Source organism: Physeter macrocephalus, chromosome 6 (genome assembly GCF_002837175.3).
Source record: "Physeter macrocephalus isolate SW-GA chromosome 6, ASM283717v5, whole genome shotgun sequence".
Taxonomy (NCBI): Eukaryota; Metazoa; Chordata; class Mammalia; order Artiodactyla; family Physeteridae; genus Physeter; species Physeter macrocephalus.
Genome location: NC_041219.1, coordinates 54,416,617 through 54,444,508, shown reverse-complemented (window position 1 = coordinate 54,444,508; position 27,892 = coordinate 54,416,617). Strand labels below are relative to the sequence as shown.

Below are 27,892 nucleotides of genomic sequence, written 5' to 3'. Positions count from 1 at the left end.
TCACATTTAAAGCATAAGAAGACTCAAGAGCTGTATTTTGTTTTTTACTTTAAACTAAGACCAGAGCACACTTTTAGTCACCCGTCACTGTTAAGTTGATGATTCCTTTATGCTACTCAAGAGTTTTTATTTAAAATTGAGCATTTTTACTTGCTCTTTACGTCAGAGGGGTCATATCCTGTGTGGTATTCCTCCTCCATCTCAGCTGCTTCAAGAAGTACTGTAAGTAGAGGCTTTCAACTTAGAAAGCACTGTGCATTTCATGGGCCTGAACTGAACTGAACTGTAGGCTAATAAAAAGTTCCAGATGAAAATATTGTGGTATCTTGTTGTGTTCTAGTGTAGCTATAATGCAGTGTGAACAGTGGTGGCTTTGCTCCACTGTAAATCCCATTTGGATACTGACAATATGGTTCAAAACATCAGGAGTTCAATCCCAAAGCTCATGTTTGTGTGAACACTCATCATGCATAAGGAAGACCTTGTTTCATTATTTAAAATAGCAGAATTGCTTGTCAGGTAGGGCAGAATCTTAGCTCTGCCAGGGACCAGGGATAAGATGAGAGGTGAATGGATGCTGAATTATCATATTTTTACATTTGATATTTTTATTATTTTTTAGCAGTAAGTTTTTTGCATGAATAATAGTGATGACTCCATAGGCACTTTTCTGTTGGATCCCAGAGTATTGCAGCAGATTAGAAGCAGAGAAAGACCTGAGAGCTCATATTCAGTTATATTAAATGAGGACTCTTTAATGAAAAACAAAAGCCATTTATGTTGTTCCACATGCACAAAATGAAGGAGTACTTGAAATTTCTTCCAACTTAAATGCTAGACTTTATCTTACAGCTTCTTAAGGGAAATTTTTATTTATCATAGGGCAGAGGTCCCCCAAATTTTCTTGGTTTCAGTGCAGTCAGTCCATTTTTCATGGCCTCCAGGCCAAAATAATTACCTAACAGTTCTTAATAATAATGATGTTTGTACAGTTTAAATATTTATGTCCTAACGATTTGCTGATCACTTCAAAAATAATATATAAATTGAAAGACAATATTTTAGTTTTGTTGTCTAATCACCACAGTAACTTACTAATGGAGTGTGTGCTTATCGGGCACTGCACAGTTTGCAGATCTTGGGGTCAGATTGGCCACTGCCACCTTCGTTTCTTGTTCTACGTTGATTTCTGTGCATTCCTGTGCTGGGCTCTTCATCACAGCAAACATCGGAACTCAGGTTCACAGACGGAGACTGTCTTGACATATGTATCTGTGTGTGATGCAAGTGCTGAAACCACCTCAAGCTAGTGATTCATATGTTGTCTAACAGATGTCACTGTTTCTGCCCCAAATTGAAAATATTCTTCAGTGCCCCTTTGAGTTCCCTGGGGCAGGGTGGGAACCGTAGCAGTATCGTGGAATGATATTAGTTAATAAGACTCGATAGCACCCTAGTTCAGGAAAAATGGCTGCTATGCCAGACTATAGGGGAAGAGGGTAAAGTGTGTCCCAGGCTGTTACCAGAGGACCCAGGACTCTTCACCTGCCTCCCCACAGGCAGGTGAAGAGTCTCTGACAGAGACTCTGTCTGACCCCAGGAGGAAGAGCTTTTTACATCTCCTCTCTCTCCCCCTCCCCTCCTTTGTCCTGTCTCTCTTTCACTCGTATACACACAAACACACGCAAATAACTGAAACAAGTACCAAACAAAACAGGACTTCTACTTGCTGTGCACTGATATTTTCTGTTCCTTTTTATTCTTCTTTACTTTGTTTTTAAAACAAAGACCCTCAAGACCCACTGAACTGAGGAGGACTAGTTAAGGGCATAGACTCTGGGGCCCAATTTGGTTTTAAAACAGCCATCACCATTTCCTATCTGTGTGACCACACGTAAGATTATTTAACCTCTCAGTTACTCAGTTTCCTCATCTATCAAATGGAGATTAATAATAATACTTGGTGTTGAGGGGAATAAGTAAGTTACTGCATGTGAAACACTTAAAACAGTCCTTGGCTGTTAATTACTGCTGTATTACTTATTTGAATCTTTTTTGTGTGTGTGGTATGCCGGCCTCTCACTACTGTGGCCTCTCCTGCTGTGGAGCACAGGCTCAGCGGCCATGGCTCACGGGCCCAGCCGCTCCGCGGCATGTGGGATCTTCCCGGACCAGGACACAAACCCATGTCCCCTGCATCGGCAGGCGGACTCTCAACCACTGCGCCACCAGGGAAGCCCACTTATTAGAATCTTAGTGAATAATCAGAAGTTAGAACATTTGGGGATTGGAAAGAAACAACAGTTTAAACCTCTAAAAGTGCTACTATATATAGTAAAAAGGATGAATTTTCTTCTGGATTTTTACTCCTGGGCAGGTATGTTTTGTATCCCTTGCCAAAGATTTTCTGGATAAACGGAGGAGTCAGAAAAAGGGAGATGAAAGTATTATTATCCTTATACTGATAAAGCTGATTAGAGTACACGACTTTATATTTGCAGCCAAATAGCCTTCCTACTATTTCACTCGTGAATGAGAGCACAGCTAGGTAACTGCAGGCATTTTACTACATGCAGAGAGCAGAACAGGGTGTACATTCTGCATAGACAGACGAATCCGAAGACAGGAGAGCAGGAGGGCTAAAATGAGCATGTTTATCTCTTTCTTCAAAACTTGCCAATCAGATAACTCTCAAGGGAGTGAGACTGGGAACAGAGGCATCGAAATGTGAAGAATGAGGAATGTTACCCTCAGTGGGACCATTTCTCAGGGATACAGGAGGCCTGTAATCAAGTTCGTGGTTCATAACTTGCAGCAGTTAGCTGTCTTTTCTGTATGAACTTTAAGGATAGACATACCGGGATCTGAATCCTGCCCGTCTTACTTAACTGCGCTCACTTGGGCAACCTGGAATTTCCAGGAGCCCTAAAACAGACACAACTACATTCCAAGAAAAAGGGACCACTAGCTTCTCTTCCCTGTTCCATTTGTACAGTGTTAAATGTATTAGTGTTTGCTTTTATCAAATGGCAGTAGAGTTAGAAGCATGAGACTTACCTTGGTTGACCAGTAGTTATTCTAAGAGCATGTTTCCATCAGTCTGTCTCTACGCTTAATTCTAGTTGATGATTTCTGTGAACTTGTAGCTGGTAGAGTAGTATATAATGCTTGGTCCAGGTTATTAAATTATGCTATGTTAATACATATACAGCCCATCTTTTTCATTACAAAAAGTGGTGCAATATCTTGGCTTATTTTTTGTAAACATACCCAACATTGGGAAAGTTTTCCCAGTAAGTGTTTCAGTTGGCTCCCACTTCTGTCATCCTCTACTCTTCGTCTCTCTTCTTCCTTCCTATTCTTTGTTTCTTTTTTCTGTCTTTTAATAAATGTCTGTAATTGTACCTGTGTTTCGGGAACCATACTGGACGTTAATGTGATTTTGAACAAGATGTATTCAGTCCCTTTATCTAATAGTCTAGTGATAAGATGACATGTTAAGCGAATAATAATTTAGTTATGATTATAATGTCTAATTAACAAAAAGTATAGTAGTAAATTAAAATTTATAATAAGGAGTCTGAGCTAATGTGCAATGATCTTCCATATGAGGTGGCATTTAAGACCTGAGAAATGAGAGTGATGTCAGCAAAATGGTGGCATAGGGCTCCCTAGCACTGTTGCCCCTGCCAGAAACATCAGTTGGAACAGCTGTCCCTGCACAAAAATACCTTTACAAGAGCGAAGGATTCATGTGAGGGATTCCAACCCTGCATGAAGCACAGAAATAAACGTACATTGAGGAGGGTAGGAAAGGTAGATTTACACTATTCCCATTACCTTTCCCCCAAGCCCAGACAGCATAGTGCAGACACCCACTCCGTGGGGAAAGGAGAGTGACCACCTTTACCGTGGACCCCCAGAGTTGGTCCACCCTCGCACCAGGCCAACTCCTGCAGCCTTGTGTGGCTCCCTGTGTGTTCCTGCAAACCCAGGTCCCAGTGCCTGCTGGCTCCTGCTGCTGCCCTAGGCACCTCCTGTGGCCCCAAGCTCCTTTCCGGCTCCAGTGAACCTGGGCCCCCAGCACATCCTAGCACCAGGTTGCTTCTGAAGCCTTGGGTGGTTCCTGTGTCCCCAGGCTTACAATCATCCCTCTTGAACCTAGGTTCCAGGTGGGCACCTGCATACCCAGGTCCTAGCTAGACCTAGTGCCAGGCCAACTACCACAGACCCATGCTTTTGACCCACCCCAGCATCAGGCCAGCTCCCATGGCTCCAGACCCCCAGCTACTCCAGTGCCAGGCTGGTCTCTGTGGGTCTAGACTCCAGACCAGCTCCTGCATACACAGGTTCCCAGCTCATTCCAGGACCAAGACGGACCCCCTGCTACCACAGCTGTCCCATCTTCGAGGCCGATTCCCACAGATCCAGACTCCCAGACGGGCCCCTATAGACCTAATGTACAGCCAGCTCCTGTGGCCACAGCTTTCAGGTTGGCTCCTGTAAAACCAGGCTCTTGGCCCTTCCCAGCAATGGGCTGGCTCCTGCAGATGCGAATACCTGCAGACCCAAATGCCAGGTCCACCCCAGTGGACCCAGGATCCAGATCTTCCCATGCAGATGCAGGTCCCAGCCCATCAGCACAGACTCAAGCACCGGGCTCATCTCCACTGACCCAGGTACCTGATCTGTTTGTTCAGGGATTCCATCAGCCAGTCTGCCTGCAGATACCACCAGATGGCCTACCCAGAATCTCTGGATGGGCTGACCGATGAAGGGCTTTGCTTGCCAAAGCCAGTTTGTAAAAACTGGAAGAAGTGCCTACTTTCTCAAATGCACAGCACCAAAGCAAGGCCAAAAGGATCATGAATAATCAAGGAAGCATGATTCCACCAAAGAAAACTAATACAACTCCGATGATCGACCCTAAAGAAATGGAGATCTATGAATTGTCTGGGAAAGAATTTAGAATAATAATCCTCTTAAAAAATTCAGTGAACTACAAAAAACCCCATAATTTGAAAAGATACATGCACCCCAATGTTCATTGCAGCACTGTTTACAATAGCTAAGACATGGAAGCAACCTAAATGTCCACTGATAGATGACTGGATAAAGAAGATGTGGTACATATATACAATGGAATATTACTCAGCCATAAAAAAGAATGAAATAATGCCATTTGCAGCAACATGGATGGACCTAGAGATTATCATACTAAGTGAAGTAAGCCAGACAGAAACAGATAAAATATCATATGATATCGCTTATATGTGGAATCTTAAAAAAATAAAAAGATACAACCGAACTTGCATACAAAACAGAAATAGACCCACAGACATAGAAAATAAACTTATGTTTACCAAAGGGGAAAGAGGAGGAGGGATAAATTAGGAGTTTGGGATTAACAAATATATAAATTTTATTATATGTAATATAGATAACCGACAGGGACCTACCGTATAGCACAGGGAACTATACTCAATATTTTGTAATAACCTATAAGAGAAAAGAATCTGAAAAGAATATATATATTCACACACACACAGAAAGAGAGAATGTATATATATGAATTATATATATAAAGAATATATATATCTAAATTACTTTGCTGTGCACCTGAAACTAACACAGCATTGTAAATCAATTATACTTCAATTAAAAAAAAAAAACAGCTGGACAACTAAATGAAATTAAGAAAACAATGCATGAACAAATGAGAAGTTCAGTAAAGAAAGAGAAACCATTGAAGAAAACCAAACAGAAATCCTAGAGTTGAAGAATATATTGATTGAACTGAAGAATTTCCTAGAGAGCTTCAATAGCAGACCTGACCAAGCAGAAGAAAGAATTAGTTAACTAGAACACAGGTCACTTGAAATCATCCAGTCAGAGGAGCAAAAGGAATAAAAAGGAGTGAAGAAAGCCAACATGAATTATGAGATACCATTAAAAGAAGCAAGCTGTGCATCACTGTGTATCAAATTATCACATGGTACACCTTAAACTTGTATATGTTATACATCAGTAATGTCTCAATAAGCTGAAAAAAATATTGGAAGTATTTAAAGATTTAGACAGAAAGAAGACCTGAGGAATGAGTAGGAGTGCCATCTGATTGAGAAGCCTGTAAGGAACTGGAGGAAGAGCAGAACATTCCAGGCAGAGGAATTAGCATAAAGAGAGGTCCCGTGATGGGAAGGGCTTAGGGTGTTCAAGGATCTGAAGGAAAGCTAGTATGGTCAAGGGTAGAAAATGGGGTTAGGTATTCAGAACGCGTGAAAAGGACAAGATTTACATCACATAGGGCCTTTGAGCCCATGTCACGGATTTTATACATAAATCCTGAGATAATTTGCTTGACTTTTAATCTTCTCCATCTTTCATGTAGAACTTTTAAATTATGATTTAATATAATGTATTGACTGACATGGATATACTATCTTTGAATGTCTTCTTATTTCCTTTTCCATTTTCCCATTGAGACTTTGTTCTTTAAGAAACACAATGCAGGGCTTCCCTGGTGGCGCAGTGGTTGAGTCCGCCTGCCAACGCAGGGGACACGGGTTCCTGCCCCGGTCCAGGAAGATCCCACGTGCCGCGGAGCGGCTGGGCCCGTGAACCATGGCCGCTGAGCCTGCGCACCCGGAGCCTGCGCTCCGCAACGGGAGAGGCTACAGCAGTGAGAAGCCCGCGCACCGCAAAAAAAAAAAAAAAAGAAACATAATGCAAAGTCTTTAGTTTCATTTGTAACGAACCAGATTCTTAAGGTTACTGCTTTAGTTACATAATGTGGAGTAGGTTGATAAGTGTCATTAAAAATCTAATGTGGCGGTGGTTGTTGGTTAATAGAATCAATTGCAAAAACCTAAAAGAGTAGAACTGGGGTGATCAAGTGTAAGGAATTTTTTTCTGGTAACGAGATACAAAAGGCCTTATGAACTTAGAGAACGAGAGAGAGATGTGCCTTTGGTGTTTCTACATATGTCTAGGAAAATAATTTATCAATACAATTTTTATCGTCACTTCTAACCTAGATCCATTGTTGCTTTTTTGCCTGCAAGCATCACAGTCAGAATTTTTTTTCTGTATAGGTTCTGGTTTACCAGGACTTAACTTGTAAAACTTATTTTAGACAAGAAATTTCTTGGAGTAGAACTTTATGAGCACTATTCTATTTTTTTGCTCAAAAAAAAGCAGTTGCTTTATTACATAGAGTTATCAATTATCTTTCTGGCTGTTTCTCTTGAACTAGTCATGCTTTTCTTTCTTCCTGTGGAGATACATTATATAGCCAAAAATAAGTGTTTTCAACACATTCAACAGCTGAATGGAATGGAATTTGATTAAGTTTGAGTAATATAAAAACTTTTCCATTGGCTTTCTATGATTGAATTTGTAGTATGGAAAACTAAACCAATTCTTGTTTACGCTATCCAGGGTTACATAATTGCATTGTTTGAAAACAGTATAACTCCCCTTTCCCCCAAGAACATCATTTTGTCTTTTGCGTCTCAGTTTGGGGGTTGGATAGCATGATTTCTTTTAACAGTGCATTTTCTCCTGCTTGTGGCTACTATTTGTATGATTTCCTCAATAATGGGACTAAGTGGGGCTGTTTATCTGTGATAGGGGTGTGGTTGCATACACCATTAGAGTTTTTGTTCTGAATTTAGTACTGCTGAATGCCCCTTCAGTACCTTTAGCTTGACCTTTGGTCTTAAGCATGAAGGGTGATAGACAGAAACAAGTGAAAGAGGGTAGTATGTTTGCTTGTGACCTCTTAACCCATTGAGGGTGATTCCAAAATGCATTTGCTTCTCAGAAAAGAAAAGCAGTTGTTTTTCAAATATATTTTAATATACTTAAATATATAATTTAATATATTAACTTTGGTTGATTCTTCCCTTACTCCTAAAAGAAAGACCACTCTCTGTTAAATCACATTGATTTTGGGGCTTGAATCATCCACCCTATTTGTGAGTTGGTCCATTCTTTCACACAAATTGAGTTTGATTTTAAACATTTTACTTGTACCGTCCCATTCACAATCCAGATCCTGAAATACGCCCCACGCATCTCAGCTAACGTGTTGAGTGATTACCGAAAGTTAGTTATGTTTTTTTCCACACTTGTTTATTCCAGTTATTCAGGATATTGTAATTATGTGTTTTTATCTTATATGGAACCAGTGACATACTTGTAAGAAAAAAAATATTTCTGTGAAACTAAAGCTGAATGTTTTGGAAAGAAGATAAAAGTAGAAATCATCGTTTTTGAATTAGGTAAAAGCGAGGTAATCGTTGACTATGGGGGGAAATCTCTTTAATCTAAAAGTGTTTTAAACTGAAATTACTTTCAAATGTCTTTAGGTAGTAGCCCTACTTTAACAAAACTGGAACTTGAGGGGTCCTTTTTGTACAATGCAGAATTTAAGGCATTGGATCACATGGTGAGCTTTGGACCTCTCCTGCATCAAAAATTGGTGAAGCAGTGTACGTTTATATGTATAATTTCTCCATTCTTTAATGAACTTTTTTTTAGTTAATCCATAGCAGAATTGAGTATCACAGAAAGGGGCATCTTCTACAGTTTCTTATAAATAATCTGTTGATTCTGGGAGCTCCAAAAGGTAACACTTTTATGTACAATGTTGTGTATCATAAATTATTTATAAAAACACTATACATAGCTGATTGTCAAATAGTAAATAATGAAAAACTACGGCAACTTTTCCACGGTGTGATATCTTTAAGATTTAACACAAACTAGGATAAATTTAGTCATCTAAATTCGGTTTAATGCCAAAGACAAATTTATTAAAGACTATCGTAATTGTTTGCAATCCAAAGAGTCGGATTTTTTTTCCCACCCTTTCAAAAAAACTATTAATAATTCCAAGCCTCAGGAAGTCAGGACAGCTACATCATGATATGACTTGCCTGGGTCTGATAATTTACTGAGGTAACTGCCAATTGCAATTAGGACCCTATGAGCTTAACCAGGATAGACTTAATTATTGGCTTACTATATTTAAATCAGAAAGAAAAGCTCATACAGAATTTTGTACCCATACCCTGAAAAAATGTGAAGCTGTTTTGGACTACAATTTCATAGCTTTTGTGGCTAATGAGGCGTGAAGTAAATTGGCAAGCTCAGCCTGCTCCGAGTACAGTGGTGCAGTGTGCATTTTCTAATTCCCAGCCCTTGGGATTCCAGCAGAGGTCACAGATTGAACAAAGTCAGGATTAATCAAAACTACAATCAAATAAAACCCAATCATTAATCCTCTTCTGAGTTACAGAGGACTGATTGTGTCATTGTGTGAGAAACACTGAAGAGGGCTCTTTTGTAGTATGCAGGAAAATCAACAGTAGGTGTCAAACAGAAGAATGAAGCCCTGCAGGTGAAGCTGTCTCTGGAGCCAAGAGACACTGGCAATTTATGCAGACTTGCAAGTGAGCCTTTGGAGGGTTGAGAGGGGTGTTGGCATGAGCTGTAGAACACGCGGGGCTCTTGGTGGGGACCTCCGCAGAGATGAGTTCATGGGCCACAGCAGCCCTGTTCGCTGGGAAGCTTAGTGTGTGGGGGTAGCAGCTCCAAGCAACAGTCTCGCCCAGGTTAACTGCCAAAAATTTACTGTGTGATTCTCAGCTCTTTGTAATTGTGAAGAAGAGTTTCTAGAAAAGCATTTCCTCTGTGGGAGTAATTGAGTGTTAGAATATGTCATACCCAGCAAAAAGAGGGAAGAGTTCCCAAAGAAGAGAACTTTCAGCCCATATTTCTTCCATGCTCCTGACTTTTGACCTTACTGATGCTTGCTTGATGATAGCTCTTGTTATTTCTGCTACGTTATAGTCCACGATGATCATTTCTTCATTTTTCATTCCTTCGTGTCAAGTCAATGTCAGTTTTATTACCCACTTATGCTGAGAGTATAATTTAAGCATCAGTTTTGATGTTTAATTCACCCTTACTGTTGATGTTCTACGTGGTATGTTTTTGCACGTGTGGTTTAAGGCTAGCACTTGCCTCTGTTGATTAGCTTTCTGCTTTGCTCACATAGTAAAGAGAAAAATTCTTAATCCTTGCCCATCTCGGATTTGGTAACTGATTTGAAAGTCCCAAAACAGGTGATTGTTGTAATCACGACTCGTTGAGTTTCCGTTCCTCATGTTGCTTTTTGCTGTTGATGTGCTAAGCCCTCTGGATACACAGCAGTGTCCGGTGTCCATGCACACATTGCCGGTCAGTCCCATAAACCTGCATTGCTAAAAGTGTCGCTTGGGTTGATGGCAGGACTTCATTGTGATGAGGTATCACTTCAGAGTTTGTCTTTCCATTTAGGTTCTTCTATATTACCTTTTGGTATCATTGCCGAAGCATCGTGAGTTGAGTTTATCGTTAGAAGTTTTCATAATTTGACTTACGTTTTCACACTTGTGGCCATCACAGAGATGTACCTGGCATGTTTAAATCCTGGATTTCTTTACTTAACCTGTAATAAGGTTTAATTTTCAGAGTGGCTAAAGCTCTGGTAGGACTGGGAAAGCATAGAGAACACTTGTGTGACTCTTGTGTGTTTATGGTGGGAGGAGGCCTCTCGGTTCATTTTCTTTGACATATTGTCTTTCTGACTTTACATATGTAAACAAAGTGTTAGACACATTGTTCTGCAGTTAGTATTTTAACTGAAAAGTGTCGTGTGTACGTATTAATGTCAACATAAAGATCTGCATATTCTGTTTAACAACTGCCTGGTGTTCCCTTGTATAGATGTCCCAGTGTTTTTTCTGTCATTTTTCTGCTCAAGGTCATACAGATTTTTTTCCAGTTTTGCAAAATTACAAACAGTACTGTAAAGAACATTGTTATGCTTGCATCTTCTCACATATTTAAGCATATTCTCTGGGAGAGATTCATTAATGGGATTACTGAGTCAAAACGTGAAGCAAATTTTATTTTGATTCCCGTTGCTAAACTCCTCTTAACAAAAGGCTCTACCACAGACTCCTGCGTGTACTGTGTATTATCTGGCTTTTAAGTTTTTGCTGACCCACTTCTATATTTGGGATGCCTTCCGTTACTCCCTCTCATCCTCCTTCAGCAGTATGGTATTCCACAGTACTGTACTTACCTAGTCCTCCACCGATGGCCATTTAAGTTACTCCTGACACTTAGCCATTTTACACACACTGCTGCAAGATAGTAACACATTCGTAATAAGACAGAATTTTCATAAACATAAGAATAACTTGTATAGAAGGTATTTCAACCGATGTGCGAGTATTTCTGTAGCATAAAACCCCCGCGGTGGAATTGTAGGGTAAGACAGCATATGCCTCTGTAATTCTAGCTAATATTGTTGAATGAAAAAGCAGGGCGGAAAGCAGTGTGCAAAGTGTTTTCAAGGGGGAGGCAAAAGCATATGCGTATGCAGGCACACACATGTTTATGTGTTATCATCTGGGTCAGTGGGAGGGGAAATGACGGACAAAGGTCAGACAAGCACACACACGCATAAATATATAATTTTCAATCGTTTAAAACATTTTTAACCATGTGAATGTATTACCTATGTAATATTTTAAATATTTCTTTAACATAGTAGTAGAAGCATGAGCTTTCAAATTAGAACTAAATTTAAATGTACACTGTGTGACCTTCAGCATAAACATTTAATTTACTCTGAATCTCTGTTTTCTCATGTATGTAATGAAACTAGTAGATGCTTGTCTTGCAGAGTTGCGTAATTCAGTGAGAAACTGTGGGAAGGTGGATAACGCAGTGGCCAGCTCATGCTGCATTTGAGCAGAGAGTAAGTTCTTTTGGATTCCTTCCATTCTTTCAGCCAAAGATATTTCTGTAATATGAAATCCTGAGAGGTAGTATTTAGAGGGATAAAACTTAATCAGAGAATGTCTGTTGTCTATTGCATTCTATTTAAATGTGAATATAGAGGCAGAATTGAACCATTTATTTTACTCAGAAGGAGGCCATTAACCAGGCTTGATCTTTGTGATGGTGACTTCTTTTATGTTACCAGACAATGGAAAAATGAATACGAATGGGAAACTAATATATATTTATTAGTTTTATATATATACACACACGCAGAGAGAATAGAGCTGTTACAGTGAGTAAACCATTTATTCAGAAGCTGACATGAGCAGCCCTTAAGCCAGGCTCATATGTTATCAGGCATGTATGTTGTAGTCTTGTATTGATGTGTGTGTGTGTGTGTGTGTGTGTGTGTGTGTGTGTGTAAACTGGATCTACTTATAAGCCGCTATAATTTAGCCAGTGATAGCTTCTGGGTAATTCCTGCAAAGAAATAAATTTTGAATTAATGTTGTGTATATACGCATAGTGGAAGAATATCAGCTTTTGAAAATAACAAGTACATGTTATCACTACAATATATTAAAATGTCTTGTGTTTCTTCCAAATTTACTCCATTAGTTTTCCCTCCCAAGTCATTTGTACCTCAAGGACTTCATAAAACTTTCCCTGTCAAGAATATCAAATTAGAAAAGACTCTTGGCAAGTTTCTATAAAACTTTCTAGAAACCAGTGGTTTCTATAGACATCCAAGCTGCCTTGAGTATTGGTCTCCAACTCCAAAGAACCGAAGAGATCCTAAATGCAATTCTTTTTGTTTTGTTTTGTTTCTTTTTTCTTTTATTCTCTTCCCAAAATTTTGCATCTTGCATATGACTTTTATCCTTTTTCTCTGCATCAGTTTGCTTGGGAGTGCTTCAGATTACCCACTTCAATCTCTTCGCCACTTCAGATGGTCAGCAATTATAAAAGATCAATTATTCACTAACACAAATAAAGGTGTAGCTATGAAAGTCCTTCTTTTTATGTTTACTACTTAAGAGAACAGAAAGTGATTTTAGGTATTTAAATTGACTTCATAGGATATTAATCTAATTACTGTCCAGACTTTCTTCTGAAATGTTACAAGAATTCATATTCAGAAGCATACTCAACTGCTGTAGCTCATTCTTATGTTAATATACTATCTACTTCTTTCCCTGTAAGTCTTTGCATGACCTCTGCTTAAATTCACTAAAAATCTAAACATGTAATATGTATACACACACATACTGCATTCATCGGCAGGCGGACGCGCAACCACTGCGCCACCAGGGAAGCCCCGATTTTAGGTATTTAAATTGACTTCATAGGATATTAATCTAATTACTGTCCAGACTTTCTTCTGAAATGTTACAAGAATTCATATTCAGAAGCATACTCAACTGCTGTAGCTCATTCTTATGTTAATATACTATCTACTTCTTTCCCTGTAAGTCTTTGCATGACCTCTGCTTAAATTCACTAAAAATCTAAACATGTAATATGTATACACACACATACTGCATTCTGTGTTACTGAAGGAAGTTTCACTTAATAATACTTTCCTTTCTACATGTAGAACATTTTGATATTTTATACTGTTTCACTTATTTCAGTACAGTTAGAACAGCACTAAAATAACGGATACTACTGTGTTCTTTACTTTGTTTATCAAGAGTTCTGGTGTCCACCATTTCTAACTCTGTGAAGATGTTACAAAACCTCAAGGTTTTCACATATTTTCCTCAGAAGGTCAGCTTCCACATGGGCTACCTTACCTATAAACATTACAGTTTCCACCTGTGTACTACAACATACACAGTTATGCAGCAGGTCTGCAGTTTGTATTCTATTCTACCTGTATAATATAGAATATCCAATGTATACAACATTCAAAAATATTTTGGAGGGGTAACTTTTGCAATTTCCATTTTAGCATTTTTTTCTGTGGCCGCAAAGCTTAGCTAACCCTTAAAGAGTCTTATTATCACAAAAAATATTGCAGAGAAAAAAAATGCCACATGCTCCTTCTAGAATGATTCTGGACTCCGCTTTGACTCTCCTGCTCCAGACATTTTGTTTCTAAATACTCGATTTCTCGCGTCCTCTCTGTGCCATACTTTGCACCTTCACGGTGATTTTTGCTTGGGTTTCCTTAATTGCCTCCTAAGTGGTCTTCTTGTCTCATTGTAATGTGTGCTTCACATTGCCTGACGTAATGATTGGTGTAAAATTCAGACCTGCTGAATTTTCTCCTTAAAATTTTTCAGCGTCACTATCTCCTCCCTTTACATCCTCCACAAGAAAACTTATTTTTCTTAGTATGGTGTGTGTAGCTCTCCATGATCTCTCGCCTGCTTTCTGCTACCCCTCCATGTGGTTGTAGTTCATTTATTCTTGTTGCTGTGTAGTAGTCCAGACTATGACTGCACCTTAGTTTATTTATCCATTCAACTGTAGATAAAGATTTGTTTGGATATCTTTCGGTTTGGATATCTTACAGAAAGACCACACTAGATTTTATTTACCTCTTTACGTATAGTCTCTTCCAATAGGTTCACTATTTATTGAGGCCAGATTGTTTTCATCTTGTACCTTCTAGTACATTACATGGCCTGTGAGTGTTTTTTGAAAGAATGGAGAGAGGGAGGAGGAAGGTTATTCTATTATTGTAGAACGAATTAGACAGCATCCATCGCCATTCTTAGAATGGTAATATTTTTTCTTTATAAATTTATTTATTTTGGACTGCGTTGGGTCTTTGTTGCTGCGCAGTCTTTCTCTAGTTGTGGCGAGCGGGGGCTACTCTTTGTGCGGGCTTTTCATTGCGGTGGCTTCTCTTATTGTGGAGCACGGGCTCTAGGCGCGCGGGCTTCAGTAGTTGTGGCTCGCGGGCTGTAGAGCACAGGCCTCGGTAGTTGCGGCACACGGGCTTAGTTGCTCCGCGGCATGTGGGATCTTCCCGGACCAGGGCTCGAACCCGTGTCCCCTGCATTGGCAGGCGGATTCTTAACCACTGCGCCACCAGGGAAGCCCTAGAATGGTCATTAAAAAAACAAAATCTGCCCTATATTTCTCAGGCTGCTTCCTGCAACTGTGTTCGCTCATAGGCCTTTGTAATGGAAAAGTGAATTCTCGGCACCTCTTTTTAAAATGTAGGGATTTATTAAGCTGCGACTTTCCCATTGTCTCTACTTAGTAAATTCTTCCACTCCCATGACTATGGAGCACATTTTTATTTCTCTTAGAAACAAAGTTGTCTACATGAAGTCAGTGGCAGAGTGTTCATATATAAAATTAAGCTCTCACAGTTGGTGGAAGAATACTGATGTCAGATGGAATCAGACCTGTACCTTTCTGAACCTTTCCATGCCAGGAATCCACTAGGATTGAGATTAACCTTAGAATTTGAAAAAGGGAATCCTTAAAGTATAATCTGAGGAGATACAGAATTAAGAATTCCAGCTTGTTGTTCAGATCCATTCATCGACTCAGTCTTTAATGAGTTCATCCACAATTTTCCTTCATGTTCTTAGTCAAGAAGTTACAATATTGTGATTGAAGCATAGGGAATCCCTCAGGAGTTTGTTCTGGATTTAACTCAGTTTCTTGATATGCAGCTACATTGCGTCTTTTCTAAACTGGAAGCAAAACTGACGGCAAAGAGAAGCGGCCCTTGTCAGTTCACAGTCACTCTAATAGGAAGCAGGATTGATGAATGGGGTGGAAAATAAAGGTTTGTTTTCTTTTAATACATTTGCGAGAGAAGCAAAGTCACCCCTCATTATTTGTGGGTTCCGTATATGTCAGTTCACCTGCTGCTGACACTTATTTGTAACTGCAGACGCAGCCCTCAGACACTCTCACAGCCGTTCGTGGACGCGGGCAGCGTGGCCGGGCTGTGTGACTCCCCTCCGTGCGCGTCCCGCTGGGGCCGAGCCGCGTGCTGTCTGCCTTCTCGTCTGGCTCTCACGCTCCACACAGGGTCCCTTCACGGTCTGGGGAGGCCGCTTGTTTCCCTTCCTTGCACGAAGGGCTGCCTGGCGTACCTCTGATGTGCCTTACGGAGGAAACACGTGTGCTGGTGAAGCTGCAGTCAGGCGTGGGCGGTAAGTCGTGCTCTTGGCCTGGAGTCCGGTGTTAGTGGGTCAACAGAGTATGTTAAATATGGTGTCTTGAACAAAAACACGCATAAAACACGGTTAGGCATTGACGGGTTGGTGTAAACGTTGTACCCAGAAGCTCGCAGGACCCTCGTCCTGATTTCCCTTGGGAGCAGCGGGGCAGGACTTGTGAGTTCGGCGTTCACAGCGCCTTTAGAGAGCATCTCACCAGCACGGGTAAGGAGCACTGTCCGCACGGGATGCCTTTTACTCCTGCCCTTAACAAGCTAGGCTGACTCCTCTTCTCTCAGTCTTCTCCCTCCAGCACCTATTACAAATCAATCGACCTTCACTCTGCTACACATATTTGTAACTTTATCTCAGAGTAAGTTTTTTTTACTGCCTATTCTCGGGAGACACGAGTCCCTCTTGTGAAAGTAGCAGTTGCCTGCTGCTCATACACCGTGGAGCCTTATCGTCAATGATGTTTTTAAGTCATCGATTATACACTGAATTATCAGCATAGAAAATGTAGCTTCCGCTTTGAATTATCTCTTTTACTTCGGAGTGTAATTTAAAGGCAAACTAGGCTTCATTCCTAGAAACTTGAGACTTTTGAAGTTTGTTCTGCTCCTGATGAAGATTCTCTATGGGCACTTCAGGTGGAGTATCTTGTACCCGCGGTTTTAGGTACTATACTGGGAAAGCAGGCAGTTGGTTTAGAAATCTTTATCAGTAACACTTGGGTGTTTATATAGTAAGTGTTTGTCTTCCTTTACTGTTTCCTGCTTCCATAAGTTTATTGAATTCATTGTACCCAGCTACACAGTGTGGAGCATTTCTCGCCTTTCGTGCTAATAAAATTAAGTAAGTACATAATCGCTCCCATGTTAATAGCGTATTTCTAGAAATAAGGAATTACTTCTTTCCATACCAGTCCTTTTAGAACCAGTGATCAGATCATTTTCTATGTTTTAATGCTTTGAGGAGTAGTCAGTCATATGCTTGCAAGTTTGTAATAGGAGATTGAATAAATGTCCTTGTCTCATATAGAACTATATACTTGAATTGATATCTACCTACTTGATACAGTAAGAGACTTAGATCCCGCACTGTTAAAGTATTCGACATTGAATTAGTCTTATACAGTGTTTAGAACTATGGGAATTTCTAATCTACACCTGGGGGGAAATACCTAATTGGAGATACCACCTTTTTCAATATGAAATTTCAGAATTTATTTACTTAACAGAAGTTAAGAAGCAAACTGTTATCTTTTCTGTCCTCATTGTATGTGGATATGCTCTATAATATTTTGTACCCTACAGGTTAACCCCCTCCTTTTTTTTTCCTCTCGAGACAGTTTCCTCCCTTTGACTCTGTGTTACCCTTTTCTCATACTTCTTATTTATCTCTACCCTACAGGGTTCACCCCCCCCTTTTTTTTTTCCCCTCGAGACTGTTTCCTCCCTTTGACTCTGTGTTACCCTTTTCTCATACTTCTTATTTATCTCTGGTAATGACGGGGTTTTTTTGTTTTGAACCGTAATTCTGTATTTTAGTTATTTGTTTGTAAATCTGTGTTCCCCACTTCACTGTGAATCGTTTCTCTTTTATCTCTCTCCATCGCAATACCTGGCACACATTAATTATTATAATATATAGTAGATAGTAAGTAATTATGGACGTGAACTCTTTGCGCTCCTTGAGCCTCGGTGCTCCGTTCGGCCTGAGCTTGCCCATCTGCCGTCCGCACTCACTCTGGGCAGCCTTCCCTCCCTTTACTACTGAGAGGTTATGTTGGAGAAGGGGAGCTCTGGAACCAGACTGCCTCCCGAGTCCTCTTCAGCCTGTTTTCACCTTTGAACTCCGACTTCACTCGCTGCTAAACAGCTTTTCACACAGTAAATATGGCAGTGTCGTTTCCCAACTTAAAATTCTTTCAGTAGCACCCATCTCCTGGAGGATAAACCTCAACTTCTTACAGAGCCCTGCGCAATCTAGTCTGAGCTGTCTTCCTAGCTCCTTCTCCTACCCTCTCTTCTCTCCTCCTCTCCCGCCCCTTACCCTTGCACCATACACGCAGACATCCTGAACACAATGATTTTTGACCTCTTGTGGTTTGATGGTTTGCTGGAAATGGGGCCACTGCAGTGTCCGTGAGGAAGCAGGGGTGTTTACTTTTGAGGAAGGCATTCCCCTCTTCAGATTTATTAATTCATTTAACAAACTTAAATTATTAAGTCTGATCATTATTATTGGCCAGACACTGATAGGTGATAAGGGGGGGGGCAATAATAGAAAGGTAAATAAAACCCTGGGAGTTCACAATAGAGAAGACAGGCTCAAAACGAATGTAAGATGGTATCTGGTAAAGGTATGGAAGCTCAAAGGAAGAACCAGCTCACAGGGAATTTGATGGGGAGGAGATCACAGAGGAGATGATGACAAATGAGTGTTGGTTTAAAGATTAAGATTTTCGCCACAGAGAGGGGGAGGAGGGGGAGGAGGAGGCTCATTCTGGGCTGCTCAGCACCGGAGCTGCTGGATGGAGGGAGCTGCTCGGTAGGGACAGACTACTTGGAAGCTGGGCAAGTTTCCCGTGCGGGTGAGAGGAAGAGTGGTCCGGTGAGTCTGCAGCGCTGCAGGCGTGGCGGTGTTCGGGCAGCAGCAGGCGGGAAGTTGGGAGCGCGCTCTGAAGACGTCAGCGTGTGTTTCCCAGGCTTTGGGCGTTTTTCCTGTATTTCGAGCCTTTATTGTAAGGATATAAAAATAACAAGTTTGTATCTCTTAGGAATACCCTGTGGTCACTACGTGGGCAGCAGGTGAGGATGGGGACCGGGCAACGAGAGCCTGTCGGGAGTAGGTACGGGTGCCCGAAGAAGCGACTTCAGTCAGCAAATGGCCCGAGTGGTGGCGAGTCTCGCAGGAGTAAAACATAGAGAATTTAGGTCCCTGGTACTTTTTGAGACTCCTGAGAGGCAGTGCAGTTTTTCTTACGTTACAGACTTCAGAGTCCCACCGGGCTGGACACAAGCCCTGTCTCTGCTGCCGACTCTGTGGGTGTGGCCTTGGGCAGGTCAGCCTGTGAACCAGCTTCCCTCACCTCTGAGGGCGAGCGGGGCAGTCGCTACCCGCAGGGATGCTGGCAGCACCTGCCGGGAGAAGAGAGCGCGGTGTGGGCAGCCCCGCTGCGCGCTGGTCCCCTCCCCTCCTTTCCGTTCTCCCACCTTACATGTAAGGGAGCTGCCATCCGGAATGGCCGAGTGATTCGTGCACGGTCGGAAGCCGACTGAGTGGCGGAACTGCTGCCGCCAGGCCCCACTCTGATCGCCACCGGATTCTTTCCACTGTTCCGAGAAACAGCCATATTCATTTATTCTCGTGTGTACAGTTTTCAATGAGAAACAAAAAACTATCGGTTCATCTTTTTTTTCCGTCTTGGTAAGATCTGGGGCTTAGAGAAATTGCTGTGGATTAAGCATTCATACACTGACCCCATTCCAGAAAGGCGGGTGTTGGATTCCAGCATATGCACATCTTCAGTGATAATAATTCCACAGTTCTCAGCAGTTTCTTTTAGGTCCGCCTCTTCTCAACTGGTACAGTTCTCCAATTCTGAACTTTTATCTTCATTGAAAATTGCTGTAACTTGCCTCAGTAGTCATTTTCCCATTTTGAGCCTGTGTGTATTTTCTAAACTTTCATTTCCAACTTGGTTTTCCAGTTTGCCAACCTCAATTTGTCCATTTTAGGTTTTGTTGGATTAATTCAATTACCTCTGCGTTTCTTCTCCACGTGTGATTTTCCTTTGCTCTTGCTGATTGAAAATTAACAAGAGTTCGTGTACCTCAACAGTGGATTAATAAAGAGAATTCTAGTCTAGGAATTGAGAAACCTTCTTTTCCTTCCATCTCTCTTTGTATCGCTAGGCTTCTTCAGCATCACAATAGGAAAAATTACATTTGTAAAGTAATCTTATATCTTAAAAAAGAGGGTCCAAGTTGGTATACAGTATATGTTTCGTGAGGAATATGAATATTCTGTATACTTTTGACAGTAAAGTTGGGCATAGGATGTAGTGTCTGAAACCTGAATAATTCTAATTTTAAAGTCTGAGTGTGGGCAGAAAGAATAGTGCATCAGTTGCAGAGAAATTGTGTGGCCACGTTTTACCCAGAGAAAAATTAAAGACTTAAACCCACATTCCAAAATAGAAAAGGCGTTGGGAAAATATTTTGCTTAGAAGGAATGATTGCTTTTTGTTTCTGTCTGCTTTAAAAAACAAAGAAACGAAAAACGCCACGTTTCTTCTTTTAAATGTGCACACGAAAGTACTTCTTGAGACCATTGTTAGCTGTTTCTCCCTCCCACTGTGCTTCACTCTCTTTACCAGGATTTCAGTCCTGCTGCGTTACCTTCTAAGCTCTGCGTCTCAGTCAGACTTGAGCCCACGTTGTTAGGGTCGTATCAGAGGTGAGTCAGTGCTCCTGTCTCCCCCAAACTCACGTGGCCACTTTCCCACCCTTAGTCCTGATAATAGGGTGTTCGAATGGTGGCCATGTAATGGCAAATCCAGTGTTAGGCATTTCCTACTCTGAGCTAATCGATCCAATAAATTAAAGTGGATAAATGGGTGCAGTAGGTTTAAAACATATCTGTCTGTTATGGATTTGCTTTTACTTTAGAGAAGTCAGAAAGTCCAGGACACCTTAAGAGGCTCAGCCTTCTCTCACCCTTGGCAGCTGACAGGCATACTCTTGAGGTGATAATGAACCTGAAAGTCTGCCCTCCTGGCCGATTGGGAGGGGAAGCCAGTCGGTGCACTTGCCTCACTCTGGAGCCTGCCAAGATTTTTACTTCTTGCTAGAATACATCTCAAGAAGATTAACAGGTGGACTTTCCAGGGTACCTGTCACTCATGGAGACCAAAGAAGAATATACATCGTGTTACTCTCAACATAGCAAGTCAGAGATTATAGTCCCAGTCGCTGTAATCCAGGCAAAGAGGAAACATTGGAAGGACCGTGTGTGTGTGTGTGTGTGTGTGTGTGTGTGTGTGTGTGTGTGTGTGTGTGTGTGTGTGTGAGTGAGGGAGAGAGAGAGAGAGAGAGAATGAGAGAGAATGAGAATGAATTATGTGCAGGGAAATGACTGTGGCCACATTTTACCCAGGGTGAGGATGAGGGAGATACATATATTTAAAAACTATCTGATACTGCATATAGTATGCCACATTAGACATCCCAGAATTATTAGCTACACCTGTTTATTTGATTGCTGGGAGTGTTTTCGAACCATCTCAAACTCAATTGAAAACAATGTCAGTGCTTAAAGTAAACCTTCCGGTGTTGTTTTCAGTCTCAGATGCTGGTGAATCTCATTATTCTAAATGGAGGTTATGCTTCCGCTGACCACTGTCCTCCCGGTCTCACAGCAGTGAGGCATTTGCTCCCTCTTCTATCTGTCCACCCCTCCCCACCTCACATACTGCACCCCTGCGGGCAGCGGCACTTCGCGCGCACACTGCCCCACGCGGTGGCAGCTCAGTGTGAGCGTGCAAACATTGTTTAATTAACGAATGTTTACTAAACATGGAATATTGCTGGGCTTTGAAAGTCTCTAAAATTTAAAAATAATCAATTATACGTAGCAAAAAAATTTATTACTTTTGTAATGTATGATACCCTCTGCATTGCTCAATGTTCCTTTTATAGACACTCCTGTAACCAAAAACCTTTACTTATGAACGGCAAACCTTCACGTGATGAGTTGGAATGTCACCGTGTACTGGGCGAGAAGAGCTGTGCCCCTCTTCCGTTACTTTGGCAACTCGTTGTTTTGTGTCTTGTGATTTTTCTTTTTTAATAAGTCAATCAAATGCAATAAGATAGTTTTTCAGTTTCTGATACTCAGTCTGTAATTCAAGTAATAACATTTTGTGTGATTCCAGTGTTCAAGACAGGGGGTGGGTTTTTTTATGGAAAATTTTAAACGTTTAAAAGTAGAACAAGTAGCACAGTGAACTTTGGTGTTTGTCATTCATCTTTAACAGTGATCAACTTACGACTAATTTTATTTTATCTGTATTCCTACTTCCCCCATTGTTTTATTTTGAAGCAAATTGTAGATATCATATTATTTTATCCTAAGTCATTCAGTATATATTTCTAGAAGATGAGAGTTCTGTTTAAAACATGGTAACAGTACCATTATCACAGCTGAAAAAACTGAACAGTAATTCCTTATTTTCGTCAGAGTTAGTGTTAACATTTACCAGGCTGTTTCTAAATGGTTTGTACTTTTGACTATTTGTAGCTTGTGGAACTCAGCATCCAAACCAATGTCTGTGTTGAAGCTGCTTTATATGTCTCTTAAGTCTATTTTAAGTTCCCTTCCATCTCTTTCACCCCTTTCAGTATGTTTGTTGAGAAAAACCAAGTTCTTAGCCCTGTATTCTGGGTTTTGCTAACTGCATCACTATGGAGACATTTAACATTTTTCCATTAATAGAATTTTTTATTATAAATTGCTTCTTAGATTTACAGGCTTGTCAGATTACAGTATTTTCAGTCGTCATATTCTTGTTGGTAATGTTGCTATTTAATCATATAGGTCAAAATTAGAGTTAGAATCTCAGCCATTTTTTAGCTGTGTGAATTCAAATAAGTTAGTTAATTTATCTGTGTCTCTCCCATCTCTGAAATGAAAATAATTATAGTGCCTCTTTAGGTTGTTGTGAGAATTAAATTAAATCAACATTGTTATCAGTCACGGTTGTGAGCATAGTAATCAAAAGGTGTATCAGTGGCTTAAAATTGGTCCTCTGGTTTCAGGAAATATTTGATAGGTCATTTCCTACTTATTATGTGATGAAACACTTTTCTTTTTGATATTCATAGAGAGGCTCCTTCTCTTTCCTTTCTTGGTCTTAGGCAGAATATGAACTTAGGGAAGTTTTTTTTTATTTATATAGTGTCAATTCTTTTACTTTTTAAAAATTTTTTAAATGTTTTTTTAACATCTTATTGGAGTATAATTGCTTCACAATGTTGTGCTAGTTTGCGCTGCACAACAAAGTGAATCAGTCATATGCATACGTATATCCCCATATCCCCTCTTCTTACCTCTCCCTCCCTCCCACCTTCCCTACCCCACCCCTCTAGGTGGTCAAAAAGCACCGAGCTGATCTCCGTGTACTATGCGGCTGCTTCCCACTAGCTATCTATTTTACATTTGGTAGTGTGTATATGTCCATGCCACTCTCTCACTTCGTCCCAGCTTACCCTTCCCCCTCCCCGTGTCCTCAAGTCCATTCTCTACATCTGCGTCTTTATTCCTGTCCTGCCCCTAGGGTCATGAGAACCATTTTATGTTTTGATCCTATATATGTGTGTTAGCGTACGGTATTTGTTTTTCTCTTTCTGACTGACTTCACTCTGTATGACAGACTCTAGGTCCATCCACCTCACTACAAATAATTCAATTTCATTTCTTTTTATGGCTGAATAATATTCCATTGTATATAATGTGCCGCATCTTCTTTATCCATTCATCTGTCGATGGACACTTAGATTGTTTCCATGTCCTGGCTATTGTAAATAGTGCTGCAATGAACATTGTGGTACATGACTCTTTTTGAATGATGGTTTTCTCAGGGTATATGCCCAGTAGTGGGATTGCTGGGTTTTATGGTAGTTCTATTTGTAGTTTTTTAAGGAACCTCCATACTGTTCTCCATAGCGGCTGTATCAGTTTACATTCCCACCAACAGTGCAGGAGGGTTCCCTTTTCTCCACACCCTCTCCAGCATTTATCGTTTGTAGATTTTTTGATAATGGCCTTTCCTTCATTTTTAACTGGTCTCGCCTTTTAAAACCTCTAGTAGTTGGATTTGGGGCCTTCCTAGATTAATCCTCAATTTCTCTTATATTTTTAACTCTTTGGGTTTTATTTCTTCAGTTTTGGGGGTATTTTCTTGACTTTCTCTCAGTCCTTTTGAATTTTTTTAATTTTGGTAATGAGTGTTTTAACTGTCCTATAATCTGAATGTTCTTTTTTCATGACCTCCTAGATTTTGTTTTGTGGCTTTAATATCTTCTTGAATTTCTCTGAGAAAAGTAATTAGACCTTTTTAAGAACTTTCATCTGTTTCCTGAGTTGTATGTCCTTCTACCTCAGTTATTATTTATTTTCTCTTTCATTTTGGAGGTTTTCCACATACGTCTGACGGCCCTTAATGGTCCATATTCGTATTTAAGAGCTGAGTTGATCGCATAGGTGGCTGCATTGAGATTCCTTTAGTGGTGTTTATCGGTTTCCTTTCCTGCTAGGCCTCTCCTCTGAATGAGGCAGCTGGCAAGTAGTTTTATTTACATAAACAGAACTTTTAAACTGTCAGACATCTCCTTAGGATGGATGGGCATAGAGCCAGGTTGGAGGGTCCCCCCCAGTCTAGAGTGAAGAATTTACTCGGGGGCATCAATTCTGACATAAGAGCTTTACATCTCCCTAAGTCGTTTATTTAGTATCATAGAGGACCCAGTCATATTTCTTTGCTTGCTTGCTTGTTATAGCTGGGGAAAATAATAAGCCTCATGTCCTGTATAAGAAGATAGGAAAGTGAGGACGGACAGCTGCTGCAGTGAGTTAGTAGTTAGAGTTTGAATGAATTCCCTTATTTTGGGCTCCTCCTTTCTGTCCCGCCCACAGGCTTGTTTGAGTCCTGAATTTCTTTGGCGTGTTTCAGGGAGGGCTTGCTCCTATCTCGCGGTTAGCCTCCTACTGCATTTCCCTGGACTGCAGGATACTCCTCCACTCCTGTTCATCTGGCAGTGCACTTGCTTCTTTTTATCTCTTTTAGCAATTCTTTGAACGCTCCCATCTGATATTGACACTAAAGAAATACAAATAGGAAACAAACCCATAACAGAAGTTATTTCCTGTTTATCTTTCTTCCGTATCATTTTAACGGAGTCTCCATTGGATTGGAAGAGCTTTCAGACACCAAGCTGAAAGGGACAATGGGAAGTTCATATCTCTACTGACAAATGGTATAGTTATTGAAGATCAGTTAATTCATTCTTTCACCAGACATTGATTAAGTAGCATTATGTGCTAGAAAGTACTCTAATATCAAGAGATACACAAGTGATCAAGACAGATAAGAACCCTGACTTTATGGAGGTGGAGGATACATTTTACTGTATTTTAGACATAAAATAAGTAATCAAATAAGATAGTTTCAGACAAGGATTAAGTAACGGGAAGAAAATATAAGAGATCTTTCATAGAAATTGACTGCTGGAGGGATTTTATAGTATGTTGGGGTTGGGGAAAATTTTAGATTAGGGGGTCTAAGAATGCTTCTTTTAGGTCTTCCTTGAACTTTATCTCCTTAATGTTGTAAAGAAGTTAGCCATGTGACTGTCTGGGGTAAGAGCATTCCAGGCATAAATTAGTGCAGATACAGAGGCCATGATGCAGGAGTGAACTTGGTCTGTTAGAAAAACAGAAACAAAACCATTGAGTATAATAAATGAGGGAATTCATAGGAAATGTGCCCAAAGATGTAGGCAAGACCCAGGTCATTTAAGGTCTTAAAGGAGTTTGAATTTTATTCTAAATAGAGTGGGAAACCGTCAGAGAATTTTGACCAGGGTGGTGGCATGGTGTAATTTATGTTTTCAAAGTTTATAAATCTATAATGTATTTTGTAAGTTGAGCCTTTGGCATTCTGATGGTTTGGATATTGGGGATGAAGGAAATGGAGGAATCAAGGATTGCTTATTTCGTTTTGGCTTGAATAATTGATCTGCATAGTTCTATGGATATTTTTATTCTGCTCTGGTGATGTGCCCTGGGTGGCCCAGATTTCAGCGCTGGCCACAGTGGTGACCCTTACTTAGGTTGCAAGATTTCTAGTTTACACTCAAGTGCTCAGACGTTTATTCAGCGTAGCCAGGACGGCTGGAACCGGAGGGACTTGCAGGCTTAGCGGTATATGCTGTGCTGGAAGCAGTCCTTCCCACCAATCTGTCGTGCTTTTGAAATTGAGATAACTCTAAGCTTTAGAGCAGCCACCTGAATGTGAGGAGTGCACTGTTCAATTTACGTAAGTGAGAAGAGTCTGCCATGGCTGCTTGGTCCAATTTTTCAATCTTAAAAGCCTGTAGTAGCAAATTCAGATGTATTCAAGGGCTAAGCAGATAATGTAAATTATTGAAATGGAAAATAATATAAATGATTAAAGTGGGACAGTGTCAAAGCATTCATGTTCACCTAAAAACAAAATGCCATGCGGATGAAACACTTGTGTAAACCATATATAGACTGCGTGAAGCAATTTCTGGTATCTCTCTAATCTTGTCAACAGTTCTTTGTGGGGGAGCAGTAAATTTTTATTTTTCAAAGTGGAAAGACAAGCGACATCAGCATTGTGGAGGCGTAAGATGTATCCTCCCACCTACACCCCGCCCCCCAAATATTCAGCATCCATCTAGGAATAAAAGTGTCTTTATGGGAGCTGTAGGATCTGTCATCATACACAAAGAGATCTGGAAGGAATATCGCCCACCCATGCATTGTGTATGCGATAGGCAGACAGACCTCATTCCCCGCTGTAGATCCTGAAGTGACTCGTGAACCAGCTCCAGGTCCTCTTGACTGAGGTCTGGGAGCCCCTGGAGAACACTGACTTAAACAGTCACCCACAGAGAGAAGAGAGCCTTTGTGGAAGTCCAGGTTTACAGAGGATCTAGCACCCCACTGGAGTAAAAAAAGTGAGTTTGGATGCACTGAAGCAGGCAGTTAGTAAAGCCTGGTGGTGGCTGCACCTTCAAACGTGAAGGCAGCAATCAAAACTCAAAGGAACATCGAAAATCAAGGAAGCATGAAGGATCACAGTAACCTTCCGTACTGAGCCTAAAGATGTGGAGATCCATGATTTACTCAGTAAAGAATTCAAAATATCTGTTTCGAGGAAACTCAGTGAACTGCAAGAAAACAGAAAGACAATTTGGTGAAATCAGGAAAATAATACAGGGACAAAATGAGAAGTTTAATGAGATAAGAAATCATGAAAAAGAACCAAAAAGAAATTCCTCTCTCTCCCCTTCTCTAACTGAAGGATTCCTTGTGTGTGGGCTCTTGGCCTCCTGGAAGTTATTGTGTCTCTTGCATCATGAAGGGAGAAAGGTTGAGATGCAGACTTAGACAGGCTAAGAGAGGCCAGATTGATCCATTTGAGGATCAGTGAATTTCATTCATTTCATTGAGTGTAATGAACAGTCTGCTGCGTCAACAGCAGGCTTGGTCAAGCAGAGTAAAGAATCAGTGAGAATGAAGACGTGAACTTTGAAATTACCCTGTCAGAGGAGAACAACAATAACACAAGAGTGAGGAACACCCACATGATCTGTGGGATACCATCAGGAGGACCAATTTGTGAATTATTGGGGTTCCAGAAGGAGAAGAGAGTGAGAAGGGGGCAGAAAGCTTAGTTAAAGAAATAATAACTGAGAACTTGCCAAATCTGGGGAGAGATTTGGATGTTGAAGTACATGAACCTCATAAGTCACAAAACAAAACAACTTAAAGAAATCCTCTCCTTCCTATCCAGCATAGTACTGATATTCCTTGCCAGCACAACTAAACAAGGAAGAGAAATAAAAGGCATCAGAGGTGAAAAGGAAGAAGTAAAATTGTCTCTATTTGTACATAACATGATTTTATATATAGAAAATCCTAAAGATATGACAAAAAAACCTTAGATCTAATTAACAAAGTCAGTAAAGTTGCAGGGCAGAATCAACATACAGAAATCAGTTGGATTTCTATACACTGACAACAAATTATCTGAAAAAGCAATAAAGAAAATGATCCTATTTATAATAATATCAAAACAATAAAATACTAAAAATAAATTT

At 40.5% G+C, this 27,892-nt stretch overlaps 1 protein-coding gene across 44 annotated transcripts in view; it reads left to right on the top strand.

Moving 5' to 3' along the window:
• ERC1 (ELKS/RAB6-interacting/CAST family member 1) overlaps positions 1–27,892 on the top strand; it is a 573,654-nt gene that overhangs the window by 278,670 nt on the left and 267,092 nt on the right. The gene's annotated exons all lie outside the window — the stretch shown is intronic.